At 39.2% G+C, this 15,912-nt stretch overlaps 2 long non-coding RNA genes across 2 annotated transcripts; both read left to right on the plus strand.

The window, feature by feature from the left end:
- Window positions 1–1,831: 1,831 nt before the first annotated feature.
- LOC122807527 lies at window positions 1,832–4,083 on the plus strand. The gene is made up of 3 exons (XR_006365692.1): window positions 1,832–1,918; window positions 2,909–3,041; window positions 4,030–4,083. It is a non-coding gene; the product is annotated as an uncharacterized LOC122807527 (long non-coding RNA).
- A 7,874-nt stretch (window positions 4,084–11,957) lies between these two features.
- On the plus strand, window positions 11,958–14,307 carry LOC122807528. The gene is made up of 3 exons (XR_006365693.1): window positions 11,958–12,044; window positions 13,035–13,167; window positions 14,168–14,307. It is a non-coding gene; the product is annotated as an uncharacterized LOC122807528 (long non-coding RNA).
- Window positions 14,308–15,912: the final 1,605 nt, after the last annotated feature.

A 15,912-nucleotide genomic window follows, 5' to 3' on the forward strand; every position in this document is an offset into this window, starting at 1 on the left:
TTTTGTAGAAATATTTATATTTATATAAGGGAACGCTTCTATGAGGCGTATAACCAGCCACTTTTATGTTTAAGGGAGGGACCCAGACTGAGCAATTATGGAAATCAGGAATTAAGAGACGTAAGTCTGTGCAAAGGAATCTGTTGCATTCTGCTAACCAAAGAACTTCCATGCGTTGCCACTTTGTTTCATGAGTTGCTTGGTTGATAAGGATAACCATGGGGCCAGACAGGCTTTGACTCTTTTTATTCTGAGAAGGCTATTGTGTTTAGAACACCTATGAAGAACTTACTGAACTCAAGAGACGGCATCATCTATAGAGAAAGCATTTAGTGACTCCCACTTCAGGAAATGTAGTGTATCAAGAGTCTTCTTAAAAACTGCTTTCAAATGATAGGGCATGTCTGTGAAATGTGTTGAATCCACAGATATGCTGGCACATCTTGTTAATATAGCAAATAAAGATGAAAGACCAGTGGGATATGTTACAACATCACCTCTAAGGGGATTCAGGATTCAAGAAAAGCAGATGATCTGGTGTTTTCACAAAACCCGGCTGTTGCTATAATGAATAAAACAATGTTTTATTGCTTACCTTCCCTGCAACAGAATGATGATCCCATGGATACTCGGGGGCAGGGCATTTTATATTAACGGGCAGCCCCCAAGCTTAAATACCACCCCGCGGGATCCCAACTCATTACCGCCGACCAGAGAAGACACTCCAAGTGCGAATGCACTAAAAAGACTGTGTTTGACTCTAAATCAAAACACCTAGTAGTTGCCCAAGGTAAAGCACCGACCAGCCTAAACGTGTTTTACATCACGTACCTACTGCAAAAAGAACTTACTTTATTGAAAAATCATAAAAACAGTATTTTTAAACCTGCTGTTACATACCAGTATTTTTATACCTGCTGTTAAATACCTTTAAACCTGAAGAAATCCCTGCGGTGTAAGCCCGAGGTTTCATTACTCCCATGTGGTATTTCCGCCTCTCGACTGATTAGAGGAATAGTGTTGGGTTAGATCTGTATACTACACGGACGCTTCTCCCATCATTAGGGTAGGTTGTATACTAATTCCTACCTTGCTGCATTTACCCATTTTAACGGGGAATTGAGAACATTTGTTTGTATTTTGTCATTGTACTCATTTAGAGCTCGCTTTAAAGAGCGCAACTATACAGTACCTAATTATCACACTGTACTGATGTTTAATTGAGCGTTTAGACTTCTGCCTAAGCACACTGCTCAATGCGAGCGTGTAAACTTGTCGTAACTGTTATTTTGAACTGATTTTGAACTGCTGCATCTAAAATCTTGCTGTTACTTAGATTTAGGTCTGAACAAGTGATAAAACTGGGCATAGTACTCTGTGTAGTGTACTATTTAAAGAGCGCGTGCTGCCCACAGAGCACGCTTAACCAAAGTTTAAACTTTGCTACATCTTTGTTTACAGCATTTCCTATATGTTGGAAGTCGCTGCTTTGCAGTATTGATTTGTACATAGATTTAGGTCTGAACAAGTGATAAAACTAAGCACCGTACTCTGTTTAGTGTTCTGTTTAAAGAGTGCGTGTTGCTTCTGAGTACGCACAACCACAGTTTAAACCTTGCTGATTTTGTTTATAGCATTTCCTATTTGCTGGAAACGTGCTTAGCACCAGTGTTAAAATAGTCTGAAACTGGCAATTCTATGTTTATGCCTCCCTATGGCTCTTACCATAAGTAAGATTAATTTATACTAACGTCAGTTATCTTCTTTCCTTATTTCTCTACTTTAGGCAGCCCCAAGCTTAAATACCAATACACGGGATCCCAACTCATTACCGCCGACCAGAGAAGACACTCCAAGTGCGAATGCACTAAAAAGACTGTGTTTGACTCTAAATCAAAACACCTAGTAGTTGCCCAAGGTAAAGCACCGACCAGCCTAAACGTGTTTTATATCACGTACCTACTGCAAAAAGAACTTACTTTATTGAAAAATCATAAAAACAGTATTTTTAAACCTGCTGTTACATACCAGTATTTTTATACCTGCTGTTAAATACCTTTAAACCTGAAGAAATCCCTGCGGTGTAAGCCCGAGGTTTCATTACTCCCATGTGGTATTTCGCCTCGACTGATTAGAGGAATAGTGTTGGGTTAGATCTGTATACTACACGGACGCTTCTCCCATCATTAGGGTAGGTTGTATACTAATTCCTACCTTGCTGCATTTACCCATTTTAACGGGGAAATTGAGAACATTTGTTTGTATTTTGTCATTGTACTCATTTAGAGCTCGCTTTAAAGAGCGCGCAACTATACAGTACGTAATTATCACACTGTACTGATGTTTAATTGAGCGTTTAGACTTCTGCCTAAGCACACTGCTCAATGCGGCGTAAACTTGTCGTAACTGTTATTTTGAACTGATTTTGAACTGCTGCATCTAAAATCTTGCTGTTACTTAGATTTAGGTCTGAACAAGTGATAAAACTGGGCATAGTACTCTGTGTAGTGTACTATTAAAGAGCGTGCTGCCCACGAGCACGCTTTAACCAAAGTTTAAACTTTGCTACATCTTTGTTTACAGCATTTCCTATATGTTGGAAGTCGCTGCTTTGCAGTATTGATTTGTACATAGATTTAGGTCTGAACAAGTGATAAAACTAAGCACCGTACTCTGTTTAGTGTTCTGTTTAAAGAGTGCGTGTTGCTTCTGAGTACGCACAACCACAGTTTAAACCTTGCTGATTTTGTTTATAGCATTTCCTATTTGCTGGAAACGTGCTTAGCACCAGTGTTAAAATAGTCTGAAACTGGCAATTCTATGTTTATGCCTCCCTATGGCTCTTACCATAAGTAAGATTAATTTATACTAACGCCAGTTATCTTCTTTCCTTATTTCTCTACTTTAGGCAGCCCCCAAGCTTAAATACCACCCCGCGGGATCCCAACTCATTACCGCCGACCAGAGAAGACACTCCAAGTGCGAATGCACTAAAAAGACTGTGTTTGACTCTAAATCAAAACACCTAGTAGTTGCCCAAGGTAAAGCACCGACCAGCCTAAACGTGTTTTATATCACGTACCTACTGCAAAAGAACTTACTTTATTGAAAATCATAAAAACAGTATTTTTAAACCTGCTGTTACATACCAGTATTTTTATACCTGCTGTTAAATACCTTTAAACCTGAAGAAATCCCTCATGTGTAAGCCCGCGAGGTTTCATTACTCCCATGTGGTATTTCCGCCTCGACTGATTAGAGGAATAGTGTTGGGTTAGATCTGTATACTACACGGACGCTTCTCCCATCATTAGGGTAGGTTGTATACTAATTCCTACCTTGCTGCATTTACCCATTTTAACGGGGAAATTGAGAACATTTGTTTGTATTTTGTCATTGTACTCATTTAGAGCTCGCTTTAAAGAGCGCAACTATACAGTACCTAATTATCACACTGTACTGATGTTTAATTGAGCGTTTAGACTTCTGCCTAAGCACACTGCTCAATGCGCGTGTAAACTTGTCGTAACTGTTATTTTGAACTGATTTTGAACTGCTGCATCTAAAATCTTGCTGTTACTTAGATTTAGGTCTGAACAAGTGATAAAACTGGGCATAGTACTCTGTGTAGTGTACTATTAAAAGAGCGTGCTGCCCACGAGCACGCAACCAAAGTTTAAACTTTGCTACATCTTTGTTTACAGCATTTCCTATATGTTGGAAGTCGCTGCTTTGCAGTATTGATTTGTACATAGATTTAGGTCTGAACAAGTGATAAAACTAAGCACCGTACTCTGTTTAGTGTTCTGTTTAAAGAGTGCGTGTTGCTTCTGAGCACGCACAACCACAGTTTAAACCTTGCTGATTTTGTTTATAGCATTTCCTATTTGCTGGAAACGTGCTTAGCACCAGTGTTAAAATAGTCTGAAACTGGCAATTCTATGTTTATGCCTCCCTATGGCTCTTACCATAAGTAAGATTAATTTATACTAACGTCAGTTATCTTCTTTCCTTATTTCTCTACTTTAGGCAGCCCCCAAGCTTAAATACCACCCCGCGGGATCCCAACTCATTACCGCCGACCAGAGAAGACACTCCAAGTGCGAATGCACTAAAAGACTGTGTTTGACTCTAAATCAAAACACCTAGTAGTTGCCCAAGGTAAAGCACCGACCAGCTTAAACGTGTTTTATATCACGTACCTACTGCAAAAAGAACTTACTTTATTGAAAAATCATAAAAACAGTATTTTTAAACCTGCTGTTACATACCAGTATTTTTATACCTGCTGTTAAATACCTTTAAACCTGAAGAAATCCCTGCGGTGTAAGCCCGCGAGGTTTCATTACTCCCATGTGGTATTTCCGCCTCTACGACTGATTAGAGGAATAGTGTTGGGTTAGATCTGTATACTACACGGACGCTTCTCCCATCATTAGGGTAGGTTGTATACTAATTCCTACCTTGCTGCATTTACCCATTTTAACGGGGAAATTGAGAACATTTGTTTGTATTTTGTCATTGTGCTCATTTAGAGCTCGCTTTAAAGAGCGCGCAACTATACAGTACCTAATTATCACACTGTACTGATGTTTAATTGAGCGTTTAGACTTCTGCCTAAGCACACTGCTCAATGCGAGTGTGTAAACTTGTCGTAACTGTTATTTTGAACTGATTTTGAACTGCTGCATCTAAAATCTTGCTGTTACTTAGATTTAGGTCTGAACAAGTGATAAAACTGGGCATAGTACTCTGTGTAGTGCACTATTAAAGATGGCGTGCTGCCCACGAGCACGCTTAACCAAAGTTTAAACTTTGCTACATCTTTGTTTACAGCATTTCCTATATGTTGGAAGTCGCTGCTTTGCAGTATTGATTTGTACATAGATTTAGGTCTGAACAAGTGATAAAACTAAGCACCGTACTCTGTTTAGTGTTCTGTTTAAAGAGTGCGTGTTGCTTCTGAGTACGCACAACCACAGTTTAAACCTTGCTGATTTTGTTTATAGCATTTCCTATTTGCTGGAAACGTGCTTAGCACCAGTGTTAAAATAGTCTGAAACTGGCAATTCTATGTTTATGCCTCCCTATGGCTCTTACCATAAGTAAGATTAATTTATACTAACGTCAGTTATCTTCTTTCCTTATTTCTCTACTTTAGGCAGCCCCAAGCTTAAATACCACCCGGGATCCCAACTCATTACCGCCGACCAGAGAAGACACTCCAAGTGCGAATGCACTAAAAAGACTGTGTTTGACTCTAAATCAAAACACCTAGTAGTTGCCCAAGGTAAAGCACCGACCAGCCTAAACGTGTTTTATATCACGTACCTACTGCAAAAAGAACTTACTTTATTGAAAAATCATAAAAACAGTATTTTAAACCTGCTGTTACATACCAGTATTTTTATACCTGCTGTTAAATACCTTTAAACCTGAAGAAATCCCTGCGGTGTAAGCCCGCGAGGTTTCATTACTCCCATGTGGTATTTCCGCCTCTACGACTGATTAGAGGAATAGTGTTGGGTTAGATCTGTATACTACACGGACGCTTCTCCCATCATTAGGGTAGGTTGTATACTAATTCCTACCTTGCTGCATTTACCCATTTTAACGGGGAAATTGAGAACATTTGTTTGTATTTTGTCATTGTACTCATTTAGAGCTCGCTTTAAAGAGCGCGCAACTATACAGTACCTAATTATCACACTGTACTGATGTTTAATTGAGCGTTTAGACTTCTGCCTAAGCACACTGCTCAATGCGGCGTGTAAACTTGTCGTAACTGTTATTTTGAACTGATTTTGAACTGCTGCATCTAAAATCTTGCTGTTACTTAGATTTAGGTCTGAACAAGTGATAAAACTGGGCATAGTACTCTGTGTAGTGTACTATTAAAAGAGCGCGTGCTGCCCACGAGCACGCTTAACCAAAGTTTAAACTTTGCTACATCTTTGTTTACAGCATTTCCTATATGTTGGAAGTCGCTGCTTTGCAGTATTGATTTGTACATAGATTTAGGTCTGAACAAGTGATAAAACTAAGCACCGTACTCTGTTTAGTGTTCTGTTTAAAGAGTGCGTGTTGCTTCTGAGTACGCACAACCACAGTTTAAACCTTGCTGATTTTGTTTATAGCATTTCCTATTTGCTGGAAACGTGCTTAGCACCAGTGTTAAAATAGTCTGAAACTGGCAATTCTATGTTTATGCCTCCCTATGGCTCTTACCATAAGTAAGATTAATTTATACTAACGTCAGTTATCTTCTTTCCTTATTTCTCTACTTTAGGCAGCCCCAAGCTTAAATACCACCCCGGGATCCCAACTCATTACCGACCAGAGAAGACACTCCAAGTGCGAATGCACTAAAAAGACTGTGTTTGACTCTAAATCAAAACACCTAGTAGTTGCCCAAGGTAAAGCACCGACCAGCCTAAACGTGTTTTATATCACGTACCTACTGCAAAAAGAACTTACTTTATTGAAAAATCATAAAAACAGTATTTTTAAACCTGCTGTTACATACCAGTATTTTTATACCTGCTGTTAAATACCTTTAAACCTGAAGAAATCCCTGCGGTGTAAGCCCGCGAGGTTTCATTACTCCCATGTGGTATTTCCGCCTCTACGACTGATTAGAGGAATAGTGTTGGGTTAGATCTGTATACTACACGGACGCTTCTCCCATCATTAGGGTAGGTTGTATACTAATTCCTACCTTGCTGCATTTACCCATTTTAACGGGGAAATTGAGAACATTTGTTTGTATTTTGTCATTGTACTCATTTAGAGCTCGCTTTAAAGAGCGCAACTATACAGTACCTAATTATCACACTGTACTGATGTTTAATTGAGCGTTTAGACTTCTGCCTAAGCACACTGCTCAATGCGGCGTGTAAACTTGTCGTAACTGTTATTTTGAACTGATTTTGAACTGCTGCATCTAAAATCTTGCTGTTACTTAGATTTAGGTCTGAACAAGTGATAAAACTGGGCATAGTACTCTGTGTAGTGTACTATTAAAAGAGCGCGTGCTGCCCACGGAGCACGCAACCAAAGTTTAAACTTTGCTACATCTTTGTTTACAGCATTTCCTATATGTTGGAAGTCGCTGCTTTGCAGTATTGATTTGTACATAGATTTAGGTCTGAACAAGTGATAAAACTAAGCACCGTACTCTGTTTAGTGTTCTGTTTAAAGAGTGCGTGTTGCTTCTGAGTACGCACAACCACAGTTTAAACCTTGCTGATTTTGTTTATAGCATTTCCTATTTGCTGGAAACGTGCTTAGCACCAGTGTTAAAATAGTCTGAAACTGGCAATTCTATGTTTATGCCTCCCTATGGCTCTTACCATAAGTAAGATTAATTTATACTAACGTCAGTTATCTTCTTTCCTTATTTCTCTACTTTAGGCAGCCCCAAGCTTAAATACCACCCAGCGGGATCCCAACTCATTACCGCCGACCAGAGAAGACACTCCAAGTGCGAATGCACTAAAAGACTGTGTTTGACTCTAAATCAAAACACCTAGTAGTTGCCCAAGGTAAAGCACCGACCAGCCTAAGCGTGTTTTATATCACGTACCTACTGCAAAAAGAACTTACTTTATTGAAAAATCATAAAAACAGTATTTTTAAACCTGCTGTTACATACCAGTATTTTTATACCTGCTGTTAAATACCTTTAAACCTGAAGAAATCCCTGCGGTGTAAGCCCGCGAGGTTTCATTACTCCCATGTGGTATTTCCGCCTCTACGACTGATTAGAGGAATAGTGTTGGGTTAGATCTGTATACTACACGGACGCTTCTCCCATCATTAGGGTAGGTTGTATACTAATTCCTACCTTGCTGCATTTACCCATTTTAACGGGGAAATTGAGAACATTTGTTTGTATTTTGTCATTGTACTCATTTAGAGCTCGCTTTAAAGAGCGCGCAACTATACAGTACCTAATTATCACACTGTACTGATGTTTAATTGAGCGTTTAGACTTCTGCCTAAGCACACTGCTCAATGCGAGCGTGTAAACTTGTCGTAACTGTTATTTTGAACTGATTTTGAACTGCTGCATCTAAAATCTTGCTGTTACTTAGATTTAGGTCTGAACAAGTGATAAAACTGGGCATAGTACTCTGTGTAGTGTACTATTAAAAGAGCGCGTGCTGCCCACGGAGCACGCTTAACCAAAGTTTAAACTTTGCTACATCTTTGTTTACAGCATTTCCTATATGTTGGAAGTCGCTGCTTTGCAGTATTGATTTGTACATAGATTTAGGTCTGAACAAGTGATAAAACTAAGCACCGTACTCTGTTTAGTGTTCTGTTTAAAGAGTGCGTGTTGCTTCTGAGTACGCACAACCACAGTTTAAACCTTGCTGATTTTGTTTATAGCATTTCCCATTTGCTGGAAGCGTGCTTAGCACCAGTGTTAAAATAGTCTGAAACTGGCAATTCTATGTTTATGCCTCCCTATGGCTCTTACCATAAGTAAGATTAATTTATACTAACGTCAGTTATCTTCTTTCCTTATTTCTCTACTTTAGGCAGCCCCCAAGCTTAAATACCACCCTGCGGGATCCCAACTCATTACCGCCGACCAGAGAAGACACTCCAAGTGCGAATGCACTAAAAAGACTGTGTTTGACTCTAAATCAAAACACCTAGTAGTTGCCCAAGGTAAAGCACCGACCAGCCTAAACGTGTTTTATATCACGTACCTACTGCAAAAAGAACTTACTTTATTGAAAAATCATAAAAACAGTATTTTTAAACCTGCTGTTACATACCAGTATTTTTATACCTGCTGTTAAATACCTTTAAACCTGAAGAAATCCCTGCGGTGTAAGCCCGCGAGGTTTCATTACTCCCATGTGGTATTTCCGCCTCGACTGATTAGAGGAATAGTGTTGGGTTAGATCTGTATACTACACGGACGCTTCTCCCATCATTAGGGTAGGTTGTATACTAATTCCTACCTTGCTGCATTTACCCATTTTAATGGGGAAATTGAGAACATTTGTTTGTATTTTGTCATTGTACTCATTTAGAGCTCGCTTTAAAGAGCGCGCAACTATACAGTACCTAATTATCACACTGTACTGATGTTTAATTGAGCGTTTAGACTTCTGCCTAAGCACACTGCTCAATGCGAGCATGTAAACTTGTCGTAACTGTTATTTTGAACTGATTTTGAACTGCTGCATCTAAAATCTTGCTGTTACTTAGATTTAGGTCTGAACAAGTGATAAAACTGGGCATAGTACTCTGTGTAGTGTACTATTAAAAGAGCGCGTGCTGCCCACGGAGCACGCAACCAAAGTTTAAACTTTGCTACATCTTTGTTTACAGCATTTCCTATATGTTGGAAGTCGCTGCTTTGCAGTATTGATTTGTACATAGATTTAGGTCTGAACAAGTGATAAAACTAAGCACCGTACTCTGTTTAGTGTTCTGTTTAAAGAGTGCGTGTTGCTTCTGAGTACGCACAACCACAGTTTAAACCTTGCTGATTTTGTTTATAGCATTTCCTATTTGCTGGAAACGTGCTTAGCACCAGTGTTAAAATAGTCTGAAACTGGCAATTCTATGTTTATGCCTCCCTATGGCTCTTACCATAAGTAAGATTAATTTATACTAACGTCAGTTATCTTCTTTCCTTATTTCTCTACTTTAGGCAGCCCCCAAGCTTAAATACCACCCCGCGGGATCCCAACTCATTACCGCCGACCAGAGAAGACACTCCAAGTGCGAATGCACTTAAAAGACTGTGTTTGACTCTAAATCAAAACTCCTAGTAGTTGCCCAAGGTAAAGCACCGACCAGCCTAAACGTGTTTTATATCACGTACCTACTGCAAATAGAACTTACTTTATTGAAAATCATAAAACAGTATTTTTAAACCTGCTGTTACATACCAGTATTTTTATACCTGCTGTTAAATACCTTTAAACCTGAAGAAATCCCTGCGGTGTAAGCCCGAGGTTTCATTACTCCCATGTTGTATTTCCGCCTACGACTGATTAGAGGAATAGTGTTGGGTTAGATCTGTATACTACACGGACGCTTCTCCCATCATTAGGGTAGGTTGTATACTAATTCCTACCTTGCTGCATTTACCCATTTTAACGGGAAATTGAGAACATTTGTTTGTATTTTGTCATTGTACTCATTTAGAGCTCGCTTTAAAGAGCGCAACTATACAGTACCTAATTATCACACTGTACTGATGTTTAATTGAGCGTTTAGACTTCTGCCTAAGCACACTGCTCAATGCGGCGTGTAAACTTGTCGTAACTGTTATTTTGAACTGATTTTGAACTGCTGCATCTAAAATCTTGCTGTTACTTAGATTTAGGTCTGAACAAGTGATAAAACTGGGCATAGTACTCTGTGTAGTGTACTATTAAAGAGCGTGCTGCCCACGAGCACGCTTAACCAAAGTTTAAACTTTGCTACATCTTTGTTTACAGCATTTCCTATATGTTGGAAGTCGCTGCTTTGCAGTATTGATTTGTACATAGATTTAGGTCTGAACAAGTGATAAAACTAAGCACCGTACTCTGTTTAGTGTTCTGTTTAAAGAGTGCGTGTTGCTTCTGAGTACGCACAACCACAGTTTAAACCTTGCTGATTTTGTTTATAGCATTTCCTATTTGCTGGAAGCGTGCTTAGCACCAGTGTTAAAATAGTCTGAAACTGGCAATTCTATGTTTATGCCTCCCTATGGCTCTTACCATAAGTAAGATTAATTTATACTAACGTCAGTTATCTTCTTTCCTTATTTCTCTACTTTAGGCAGCCCCAAGCTTAAATACCACCCGGGATCCCAACTCATTACCGCCGACCAGAGAAGACACTCCAAGTGCGAATGCACTAAAAAGACTGTGTTTGACTCTAAATCAAAACACCTAGTAGTTGCCCAAGGTAAAGCACCGACCAGCCTAAACGTGTTTTATATCACGTACCTACTGCAAAAGAACTTACTTTATTGAAAAATCATAAAACAGTATTTTTAAACCTGCTGTTACATACCAGTATTTTTATACCTGCTGTTAAATACCTTTAAACCTGAAGAAATCCCTGCGGTGTAAGCCCGAGGTTTCATTACTCCCATGTGGTATTTCCGCCTCTCGACTGATTAGAGGAATAGTGTTGGGTTAGATCTGTATACTACACGGACGCTTCTCCCATCATTAGGGTAGGTTGTATACTAATTCCTACCTTGCTGCATTTACCCATTTTAACGGGAAATTGAGAACATTTGTTTGTATTTTGTCATTGTACTCATTTAGAGCTCGCTTTAAAGAGCGCAACTATACAGTACCTAATTATCACACTGTACTGATGTTTAATTGAGCATTTAGACTTCTGCCTAAGCACACTGCTCAATGCGAGTGTAAACTTGTCGTAACTGTTATTTTGAACTGATTTTGAACTGCTGCATCTAAAATCTTGCTGTTACTTAGATTTAGGTCTGAACAAGTGATAAAACTGGGCATAGTACTCTGTGTAGTGTACTATTAAAAGAGCGTGCTGCCCACGAGCACGCTTAACCAAAGTTTAAACTTTGCTACATCTTTGTTTACAGCATTTCCTATATGTTGGAAGTCGCTGCTTTGCAGTATTGATTTGTACATAGATTTAGGTCTGAACAAGTGATAAAACTAAGCACCGTACTCTGTTTAGTGTTCTGTTTAAAGAGTGCGTGTTGCTTCTGAGTACGCACAACCACAGTTTAAACCTTGCTGATTTTGTTTATAGCATTTCCTATTTGCTGGAAGCGTGCTTAGCACCAGTGTTAAAATAGTCTGAAACTGGCAATTCTATGTTTATGCCTCCCTATGGCTCTTACCATAAGTAAGATTAATTTATACTAACGTCAGTTATCTTCTTTCCTTATTTCTCTACTTTAGGCAGCCCCAAGCTTAAATACCACCCGGGATCCCAACTCATTACCGCCGACCAGAGAAGACACTCCAAGTGCGAATGCACTAAAAAGACTGTGTTTGACTCTAAATCAAAACACCTAGTAGTTGCCCAAGGTAAAGCACCGACCAGCCTAAACGTGTTTTATATCACGCACCTACTGCAAAAAGAACTTACTTTATTGAAAAATCATAAAACAGTATTTTTAAACCTGCTGTTACATACCAGTATTTTTATACCTGCTGTTAAATACCTTTAAACCTGAAGAAATCCCTGCGGTGTAAGCCCGAGGTTTCATTACTCCCATGTGGTATTTCCGCCTCTCGACTGATTAGAGGAATAGTGTTGGGTTAGATCTGTATACTACACGGACGCTTCTCCCATCATTAGGGTAGGTTGTATACTAATTCCTACCTTGCTGCATTTACCCATTTTAACGGGAAATTGAGAACATTTGTTTGTATTTTGTCATTGTACTCATTTAGAGCTCGCTTTAAAGAGCGCAACTATACAGTACCTAATTATCACACTGTACTGATGTTTAATTGAGCGTTTAGACTTCTGCCTAAGCACACTGCTCAATGCGGCGTAAACTTGTCGTAACTGTTATTTTGAACTGATTTTGAACTGCTGCATCTAAAATCTTGCTGTTACTTAGATTTAGGTCTGAACAAGTGATAAAACTGGGCATAGTACTCTGTGTAGTGTACTATTAAAAGAGCGTGCTGCCCACGGAGCACGCTTAACCAAAGTTTAAACTTTGCTACATCTTTGTTTACAGCATTTCCTATATGTTGGAAGTCGCTGCTTTGCAGTATTGATTTGTACATAGATTTAGGTCTGAACAAGTGATAAAACTAAGCACCGTACTCTGTTTAGTGTTCTGTTTAAAGAGTGCGTGTTGCTTCTGAGTACGCACAACCACAGTTTAAACCTTGCTGATTTTGTTTATAGCATTTCCTATTTGCTGGAAACGTGCTTAGCACCAGTGTTAAAATAGTCTGAAACTGGCAATTCTATGTTTATGCCTCCCTATGGCTCTTACCATAAGTAAGATTAATTTATACTAACGTCAGTTATCTTCTTTCCTTATTTCTCTACTTTAGGCAGCCCCCAAGCTTAAATACCACCCCGCGGGATCCCAACTCATTACCGCCGACCAGAGAAGACACTCCAAGTGCGAATGCACTAAAAAGACTGTGTTTGACTCTAAATCAAAACACCTAGTAGTTGCCCAAGGTAAAGCACCGACCAGCCTAAACGTGTTTTATATCACGCCTACTGCAAAAAGAACTTACTTTATTGAAAAATCATAAAAACAGTATTTTTAAACCTGCTGTTACATACCAGTATTTTTATACCTGCTGTTAAATACCTTTAAACCTGAAGAAATCCCTGCGGTGTAAGCCCGCGAGGTTTCATTACTCCCATGTGGTATTTCCGCCTCTACGACTGATTAGAGGAATAGTGTTGGGTTAGATCTGTATACTACACGGACGCTTCTCCCATCATTAGGGTAGGTTGTATACTAATTCCTACCTTGCTGCATTTACCCATTTTAACGGGGAAATTGAGAACATTTGTTTGTATTTTGTCATTGTACTCATTTAGAGCTCGCTTTAAAGAGCGCGCAACTATACAGTACCTAATTATCACACTGTACTGATGTTTAATTGAGCGTTTAGACTTCTGCCTAAGCACACTGCTCAATGCGAGCGTGTAAACTTGTCGTAACTGTTATTTTGAACTGATTTTGAACTGCTGCATCTAAAATCTTGCTGTTACTTAGATTTAGGTCTGAACAAGTGATAAAACTGGGCATAGTACTCTGTGTAGTGTACTATTTAAAGAGCGCGTGCTGCCCACGGAGCACGCTTAACCAAAGTTTAAACTTTGCTACATCTTTGTTTACAGCATTTCCTATATGTTGGAAGTCGCTGCTTTGCAGTATTGATTTGTACATAGATTTAGGTCTGAACAAGTGATAAAACTAAGCACCGTACTCTGTTTAGTGTTCTGTTTAAAGAGTGCGTGTTGCTTCTGAGTACGCACAACCACAGTTTAAACCTTGCTGATTTTGTTTATAGCATTTCCTATTTGCTGGAAACGTGCTTAGCACCAGTGTTAAAATAGTCTGAAACTGGCAATTCTATGTTTATGCCTCCCTATGGCTCTTACCATAAGTAAGATTAATTTATACTAACGTCAGTTATCTTCTTTCCTTATTTCTCTACTTTAGGCAGCCCCCAAGCTTAAATACCACCCCGCGGGATCCCAACTCATTACCGCCGACCAGAGAAGACACTCCAAGTGCGAATGCACTAAAAAGACTGTGTTTGACTCTAAATCAAAACACCTAGTAGTTGCCCAAGGTAAAGCACCGACCAGCCTGAACGTGTTTTATATCACGTACCTACTGCAAAAAGAACTTACTTTATTGAAAAATCATAAAAACAGTATTTTTAAACCTGCTGTTACATACCAGTATTTTTATACCTGCTGTTAAATACCTTTAAACCTGAAGAAATCCCTGCGGTGTAAGCCCGCGAGGTTTCATTACTCCCATGTGGTATTTCCGCCTACGACTGATTAGAGGAATAGTGTTGGGTTAGATCTGTATACTACACGGACGCTTCTCCCATCATTAGGGTAGGTTGTATACTAATTCCTACCTTGCTGCATTTACCCATTTTAACGGGAAATTGAGAACATTTGTTTGTATTTTGTCATTGTACTCATTTAGAGCTCGCTTTAAAGAGCGCAACTATACAGTACCTAATTATCACACTGTACTGATGTTTAATTGAGCGTTTAGACTTCTGCCTAAGCACACTGCTCAATGCGGCGTGTAAACTTGTCGTAACTGTTATTTTGAACTGATTTTGAACTGCTGCATCTAAAATCTTGCTGTTACTTAGATTTAGGTCTGAACAAGTGATAAAACTGGGCATAGTACTCTGTGTAGTGTACTATTAAAGAGCGTGCTGCCCACGAGCACGCAACCAAAGTTTAAACTTTGCTACATCTTTGTTTACAGCATTTCCTATATGTTGGAAGTCGCTGCTTTGCAGTATTGATTTGTACATAGATTTAGGTCTGAACAAGTGATAAAACTAAGCACCGTACTCTGTTTAGTGTTCTGTTTAAAGAGTGCGTGTTGCTTCTGAGTACGCACAACCACAGTTTAAACCTTGCTGATTTTGTTTATAGCATTTCCTATTTGCTGGAAACGTGCTTAGCACCAGTGTTAAAATAGTCTGAAACTGGCAATTCTATGTTTATGCCTCCCTATGGCTCTTACCATAAGTAAGATTAATTTATACTAACGTCAGTTATCTTCTTTCCTTATTTCTCTACTTTAGGCAGCCCCAAGCTTAAATACCACCCGCGGGATCCCAACTCATTACCGCCGACCAGAGAAGACACTCCAAGTGCGAATGCACTAAAAGACTGTGTTTGACTCTAAATCAAAACACCTAGTAGTTGCCCAAGGTAAAGCACCGACCAGCCTAAACGTGTTTTATATCACGTACCTACTGCAAAAGAACTTACTTTATTGAAAAATCATAAAACAGTATTTTTAAACCTGCTGTTACATACCAGTATTTTTATACCTGCTGTTAAATACCTTTAAACCTGAAGAAATCCCTGCGGTGTAAGCCCGCGAGGTTTCATTACTCCCATGTGGTATTTCCGCCTCTCGACTGATTAGAGGAATAGTGTTGGGTTAGATCTGTATACTACACGGACGCTTCTCCCATCATTAGGGTAGGTTGTATACTAATTCCTACCTTGCTGCATTTACCCATTTTAACGGGAAATTGAGAACATTTGTTTGTATTTTGTCATTGTACTCATTTAGAGCTCGCTTTAAAGAGCGCAACTATACAGTACCTAATTATCACACTGTACTGATGTTTAATTGAGCGTTTAGACTTCTGCCTAAGCACACTGCTCAATGCGGGCGTGTAAACTTGTCGTAAC

The sequence above is a fragment of the Protopterus annectens genome, chromosome 7.part1, assembly GCF_019279795.1.
Source record: "Protopterus annectens isolate FY-2018-M chromosome 7.part1, PAN1.0, whole genome shotgun sequence".
Lineage (NCBI taxonomy): Eukaryota > Metazoa > Chordata > Ceratodontiformes > Protopteridae > Protopterus > Protopterus annectens.